This window comes from Eurosta solidaginis, chromosome X (assembly GCF_040869045.1).
Source record: "Eurosta solidaginis isolate ZX-2024a chromosome X, ASM4086904v1, whole genome shotgun sequence".
NCBI lineage: Eukaryota > Metazoa > Arthropoda > Insecta > Diptera > Tephritidae > Eurosta > Eurosta solidaginis.
In genome coordinates this window covers 149564538-149572007 of record NC_090324.1, presented here as the reverse complement: position 1 = coordinate 149572007, position 7470 = coordinate 149564538, and the positions used below count along the sequence as shown (strand labels likewise).

Below are 7470 nucleotides of genomic sequence, written 5' to 3'. Positions count from 1 at the left end.
TTATACAGTGCTTCTCAAAATCTGAGGAAGCAAAATTGCGCCAGTTGCTAGACGGAGAGGCTATAGGCGACCGATCGCCATCCCAATTTCTACGCCATCTTAAAGCTCTTGGACCCAAAGTTGCCGAAGCTGTTCTGAAAACAAGTTGGCTGGCAAACTTGACCTCAGATGAGAAGGTTGCGTGTTCAAATCACGTCGGGGTCACCAGTGTAGCGTTTATAAATAAATTACTCCATTAAATCAATTTGTGTTCTTGGGTATAATATTTATTGCGTATTTATTAATATATTAATTTACTAATATAACATTTCACTGCACCCGTCGCGAGATAATATCATACTGCTTAAAATGGTATGTACCATGGTACAATTACCAGGTAAAAGCATCAGAGTTGCATTTTACATGTTTTTTCATTCGAAGGTGGTCATAAAATGTCAAACTTTGTTTATGTTTACCTTTTCCGTTTATTTACTTTTGATGTGAAAATTTCTTAATACGCAGTGGTTTTTAAATGTTTTGCAAATTTTTTAAAGAAGGAAAACAGAATTTACTTGTGTTTTGTGCATATTTAAATATGGAAAAGTGTTGTTTGTGCAAAATTAGAAGGGAGAAAGCGGGTGTGAAGCTTTTCACAGTCCCGCAAGATCCAAGGAAGAGAAAAAATTGGGAAAAGGCTTGTGGCGTTAAGTTTCCGCAAAACGGCTTCATTTGCTCGCTCCATTTTCAAGCCTCTGACCTAATTGTGGGAGCGCAGAGAGTAAATTTGATGCCCAACTCCACTCCGTCGCTATATTTACCGGCTTTTATGTAAGTATTCAGTTTCCCGATTGGTGCAAGATAAAAAATGAAATATAATTTTATTTATGACTTAGGAGTACTAATCAAGAGTTTGTTAAAAACGAAAGTTGTCTCGTCGTCCCCAACCGTAATTCCTACGGTGATCTACCAAAATTTCGGACAATACTTTCGCCGCTACAAAGTGAACCTTTCATCTCTAATATGAAAGAAAAGTAAGATAATATATGCAAGTTATTTGATAAAGTCCCTTCTACATGTTTGGTTTTTTTTGTTTAAGTGACACGTTTGGAGCGAAAAGCCAATACTTGGCACGGAAAAACTGCAGCACACAAACGGATATACATGATGTTCAACAAATAAGCTGTGAAACCCAGACGCAGTAAGTTCCCGTAGTTTATTCACTTAACATTTTAGTCTTTCTAATACCTCATATAAATTTAATTTATTTAGTGAAATATTACTCCAGTGTGCAATGGAATCAGAAATTACCCGCTTGAGGGTGGAAAATCTTAAGCTACGTGAGGAGAATGAAAAATTGAAAGGAAATATTGCCAACACGGCCATCGTAATGTCTGCCGTGGAGTCTGTTTTTACAGAAGGACAGATTCAGAAGATGTTGCTACGTGGTAAGTGTTTTCCGTTACCTTGTATTGTATATATACTAATTGGCATGCGTAGAACTTAGGAGTAAAGTACCATAGCTTTTATTTGTGCATAGAACTTGGGATTGGGCTTAAAACCATTTATGTATTCAACATTACAAATTAAAACAAAATAGTTCCCACCCAGTATTTATTGAAAGTTTTTATCAAAAAATATTTAAATATCATACCCCAAGATGATTAAAAACGTTCAAATTTAAAAGCATTTTCTGTTCGAAAATTAACGTATCGTCTAGACAAAAATGTACCATAAATGTGATTATTCTTGAATAATCATTTATGATTCCTATTTCGAAACGCTTTTTATTCATATTTGATATCATTGTAAAATTGAGCTTTAATAGTTTTAGAGTAATATTTGACTGCTTTTCACAGTCATTTTCTGATCCTATTCGTGAATATATTTCAATCGTTTTGGTTGAGATTTTTGAATCATTTTGGAATGCCATTATAATGCATTTATTCTTCATATCTCATTCAAAATAGGATACTACATAATAATCTTATTTCATCAGGGGAAGAAAGCATGCAAAATTGAGCTATTCGAACCACAGCTAACTAGCAAACAAACTTGACCGATATACACCTGCGACTGCGGGATGTTGAAGCCGTATCCAGGTATGTCAAGATGCCAATGTTGTACGAATATCTACAGTCAAAGTATAATTTTAAATATATTGCGACTCGCCGTCTAAATCAAGATTTACTTGAACACTTTTTCGGGACCATTCGTAGTAATGGGGGTCTTAATGATCATCCTACTTAAATATTCTTACAGCAAGAAATACTAAAAATTTAGATAACACTGGAAATATACAGCAAGACTCAACAGAATGGCTCAATACTTCGAACCCTGACGATTTTCTCCCGATTGAGCCAAACCCTAACGAGCCCAATGAAGCGGAAGGTGAAGACCATGAAGTTGTTGACGCGCTAAGCGGTATTAATATACACTGCGATATTGGCGTTCTGCAAGAAGGCGCATTAGCGTACTTGGCGGGTTATATAATCCGAAAGCAGAATCTCAACGAATATGAGGATACAAATGCCACGGTATATCCTTATACCGATCTTGTATCAGAAGGTCTTTTGAAGAAACCTTCGTTTCACTTCATGAAAGGCATAAAGAGTTTAGAGGCTGTATTTGACAACGTGAACTCAACTGAAATCGCATGTTTCAAAAATTTGAAACAGTACTTGGTTGACCAGAGCACATATGTTGACCTTCCAGAAAATGTAAAAAGATTTTTTTTCAAGTGCCGCATTTTTTTCCGAATACGGCATTTGAATAACCGCTTAAAGGTAGAGAAAGCAAAGTTGCGAGTAATGCGAAACAAAAAGATGAGTAAAGTAACTCTATAATCTGGTAAAAGAAAGATTTAAAATTATTTTACTCAAATAAAAATTATATCTTTATTTCAGCACAACCCTGACGATACGAAAAACGGCCCTTATCAGGGCTACCACTAACCACCAAAGAGAAAAAATTGCGAATCAATTATACCTACGCAAAACGGCCCTTATCAGGGCCACCAAGAGAAAAATTTGATAGACAATTATGCTTTACATATTACTATCAGACCCGGCAGACGTTTTTCTGCCCTAAATTTGGCCTATCTGCATACATTTTAATAAGCTTTTTCCGTCTAACTCTGCCCTACCCCTCTACACTTTTTCCAAATCTTTTTATTCACTCCTCCCTCCGTCTTTTTCGCTTTATCTCCATCTTCGACTCATTCTATCTCTTTCTCAGTCTCCTCTCTTTTCTCTTTTCTCAAGTTTTTCTCCTTCTTCTTCATCTCTTATTGCCAGTCCCAGAGGGTGGTATGTATTTTGTTCCAGTTCCATTCCGAGTCTCAGTCCCAGTCCCACTCCGAGTCTCAGTCTCAGTCCCAGTCCTAGTCCTAATCCCAGTCCCAGTCCGTCTCTGGTATACTTCCCGGAAAAAAGCATCGTAAATACTAATATAGGCAAATTTATATACGAAATTTCAGGCAAATAGAATAGAACGTATGTAAATAGGTATGTATTATTAATTCTTGTCTTTATTTCGGCTTCGCATGCATATTTATCAGTTCTGCCAGGTTGATGCGACTCCGAATATAACAATGAACTTTAGAGCTCTCAGCAACAGCTTTCATTTGATATCCATAATACATACACATTTTAGGGGTACCCGGGTCCACGTTTTGGCCTATATCTCGAAACCCTAGTCACCCAGGGGTATGAAAATTATCCTGTACTATAGCACTCAACAACAGCTTTCATTTGATATCCATATTGTATAAACACATTCTAGGGGTACCCGGGTCCACGTTTTGTTCTCAAGACCCTATGCACGTAGCGAAAAAGGTAGACGTTGGCCGATTCTCAGACCTACCCAATACGATCACAAAATTTCATGAGAATCGGTTCAGCCGTTTCGGAGGAGTTAAGCCTCTAAAACCGTGACAGAAGATTTTTATATATTAGATAAATTTACTTTTGGATTATTTATATCCTTATTATTATATTATTAAAATTATGGTTATTTTCAGGGCAATACATAGAAAAAAGGGAATGACAAGAAACCAAAACCGGAGTATAACCGATACGGAAACACTCCAAACCGAACTTTTGCCATAGCAGGTAACGATACCAGATCCGGCCTAAAACCGAAATTGATACAAAAGCCTCCTGGTTGTTAGAGCAAAGACGAATTTAATTTGTTGTGAAAATTTCATATTTCGCAGTTTTTTCAAACATTTTACGAATTAATACATTAAAAATTCTTTCTGTGAAATGAAATTGTGATATTTTAAATTTATTGGAAATCAAAAAGTATGTAAACATATTAATAAAAAATATCAATCTAATGTTTACACGGAAATGAGTTTTAGTCTCAGAAAAACATTTTGTGAGGAAGCTTCAAATTAATTACACAAACAAAAAATAATTGAAAGAAAAACATGCCCTACTACATAGTAAGCTTGCATTTTCATTAATCTTCATACTAGGTACAATTTCATGTTTTCCATCGCATCAGCAAATTTATGGCTTTACACCAGCATTATAATTCCTTTCGTCATGAGCTGTAGGCGTTTCAGTAGTGTTGTCCTCAATTTGCTTTTCCAAATTTGTCGTTTCACTGCTTGTATTAGTTGCATTTGGAACTTCTTCAGCCATCTTCACGTTAACCAAAGAACGTTTGGTAGTAGTGCAGTTTGGGGGCCCCACCGTAAAGTTGGGCCAAGATTTTTGAGGTATCAAAAGACGCGTATTAATCTCGAGAACAATAATCCGAAGGCGGAAAAGAAAAATTTTATCTCTGTCCGGAGATATTTGCAGTTGAAGTTGGCGATTTGCATATGGTTGTTGTTCTGTTGTACCCACAAAAAAAATTGTGCATCACCGTGGCGGTTTTTCGTTATTATCTTTTGAACGGCTAAAAAAATTTAACTTCCGCTTTCGGATTATTGATCTAGACGTGAATACGCGTCTTTTGATACCTCACTCAAAAAAAAGGACAAATATTAGGGTGGGGCCCCTAAACTGCACAATTACCGAACGTTTTTTATTATCTTTTTTCCACTATCTTCCCCAACGCGATTTCGCAGCCTTTTTAGGGGTTTTCTTTTACGTTCATGAACTGATTTTGTCTTACTGACGTCCGTTATAGTGGAATGCTCCTGTAAAACCAAAATGAACATTATCTTTTTTTATTACTTATGCAGTTTTGTGTTACAACTCACTTTAAAAGGTCTTTCTTCTTTTGTTTTGCCACCAATTTCGCCAGCGAATTTAACAGCACCACATAAACAAACTTTTATCTCATTACCCAACAGATTATCTCAATGATAATTGAAGGTAAGCTCTGTGTCCTACAAAATAAATTTTAAACAATAACTTTTAACACTCTTAATATATATTTGAAGCTAGAGATAAGCGCTCTTACCGCTGGTATATCTTTTATAGCAAAAAGTCCAATGCGATTTAATCCATTTACGGACTACTTTTGTGTCTCACAATTTCGCACAAGTAATTTCTCAATAGGACTTATAAACTTTTTACTTGCTACAGCTAATGTAGTCGGTGAAGGCGATACTGCCTGGTTACGTGTACGTCTCGTAGTCGTTGCATCAGTCAAAAGCTGCATACGTGTTAAGTTGTAAAATTTGTATCTATCAATTAATTTTGCTCACAATTTATTACTTGGTGACATCGTAGCCGCATATAAGCAAATAAGAACAGCTGATTTCTGTTGATTTTTGAGTTGAATCTTTGAAAACCGTTTAAGTTAAATACCTACATACATACATACGTGGTAAGTTGTTAAATTTGTATTTATCAATTAATTTTGCTCACAATTTATTACTTGGTGAAATCGTAGCCGCATATAAGCAAATAAGAACAGCTGATTTCTGTTGATTTTTGATTTGAAACTTTGAAAACCGTTTAAGTTAAATACCTACATACGTAATAAGTTGTTAAATTTGTATTTAACAATTAATTTTGCTCAAAATTTATTACTTGGTGATATCGTAGCCGCATATAAGCAAATAAGAGCAGTTGATTTCTGTTGATTTTTGATTTGAAACTTTGAAAACCGTTTAAATTAAATACCTACATACGTGGTAAGTTATTAAATTTGTATTTATAAATTAATTTTGCTCACAATTTATTACTATCCAGAGATTACAATGCCTAGAAGGAGGACCTTCAATGCCTTAGCTGAGTGAAAAAGGCGGCAAAACGCTAGACGGAGTCAAGCAAGTCAGCAAAGAAATATTGATCTACAGCGTTTAAGCTAGCGTATGCGTAACCACCGACAAGAACAAAGTGAACAGGAAATAGTTCAGCGTAGAAGTTATTTGCAACAGTCATACATTTTAAGGCTAAGAAGTGATGTGAACGCTAGGAGGGCGCAGAAAAAGCTTCCAAAAACGTATTGTTGCGAACGCCTCGGCATTTCAGTAGAACAACATAGGGTTGGGCGTATGGACCAAGAATGTCTCTTCTGCACGGCGAAACTTTATACAGGGGAGGTTAGCGATAACAGTTCCTCAATTTGTTGTCACAAGGGGAAGGTGAGTTTACAGCAAATTTCTATATGCGAAGAATTAAAAATCCTCATCGAACGCAATGATACCGTCACAAGAAACTATTTGGATAACATACGTAAATTTAACAACGCTCTTGAATTTGCGTCAGCTCAAACTAACTTAGTTAATATCCCCGGAAAAGGTCCATTTTGCTTTAAGCTACACGGCCAGGTGTATCAACAAATAGGATCTTTACAGCCATCTGAAAGCGTAACACCCGCATAAGCAGGCCTCTTTATATTAGAAAATGATGATGTCTTACAGTATCGTACTAACCTCGAGGCTAATAAGAAATATTGCCGATTTCTTATGAATACATTACAAGTAATACTTATAACCTACAATACATATGCAAGATTATTGAAGTGTGCGAAAGACATGTTTAATAATTTTGCTGATATGCACATAAAATTTACCACAAAAAATTCTCTTCATCCCGGAAGATTCAATTCACCTACTGTATGTGAAGTGGCAGCCGTCTTTATGGCAAAGATGGCGTTCCACCTGACATATTTTAAATGAAGACTTAGAAATTCAATCAAATATATCCGAAGATACGATTAAAATACCTCGAAAATGCTACATTGATCATAATAACCTCACTGCTAAAGTCTTTGGAACAAATGAAATAAATGACAGAAACATATCTTATTTTCATTCAACAGCTATTTCATGTCCAAAAAATGACGATTGCTCCACTTTCAATAAGTTTATTGTCAGGTGAGAGTGGAGTGTATATAAGTTGCCATAGAGTTGAGCAAGACGAAACTCATATTATTCAGTGTTATCAAACTGAGTTTCTTAATTCCCTAAATCCTACCAGCCTAGCCCGGTATTTTCACACGGGCAATTATATGTAGCTTTTTCTAGAGTAAGACGATTTGAGGATATTACCCTTTCAGTGCAAGAAACATTCAAACAAAAAATAA

At 35.7% G+C, this 7470-nt stretch overlaps 1 long non-coding RNA gene across 1 annotated transcript; it reads right to left on the bottom strand.

The window, feature by feature from the left end:
• Window positions 1-4690: 4690 nt before the first annotated feature.
• Window positions 4691-5582, bottom strand: LOC137234564 (uncharacterized). The gene is made up of 3 exons (XR_010947820.1): window positions 5395-5582; window positions 5192-5320; window positions 4691-5128 (listed from the first exon to the last, which is right to left on the bottom strand). It is a non-coding gene; the product is annotated as an uncharacterized lncRNA (long non-coding RNA).
• Window positions 5583-7470: the final 1888 nt, after the last annotated feature.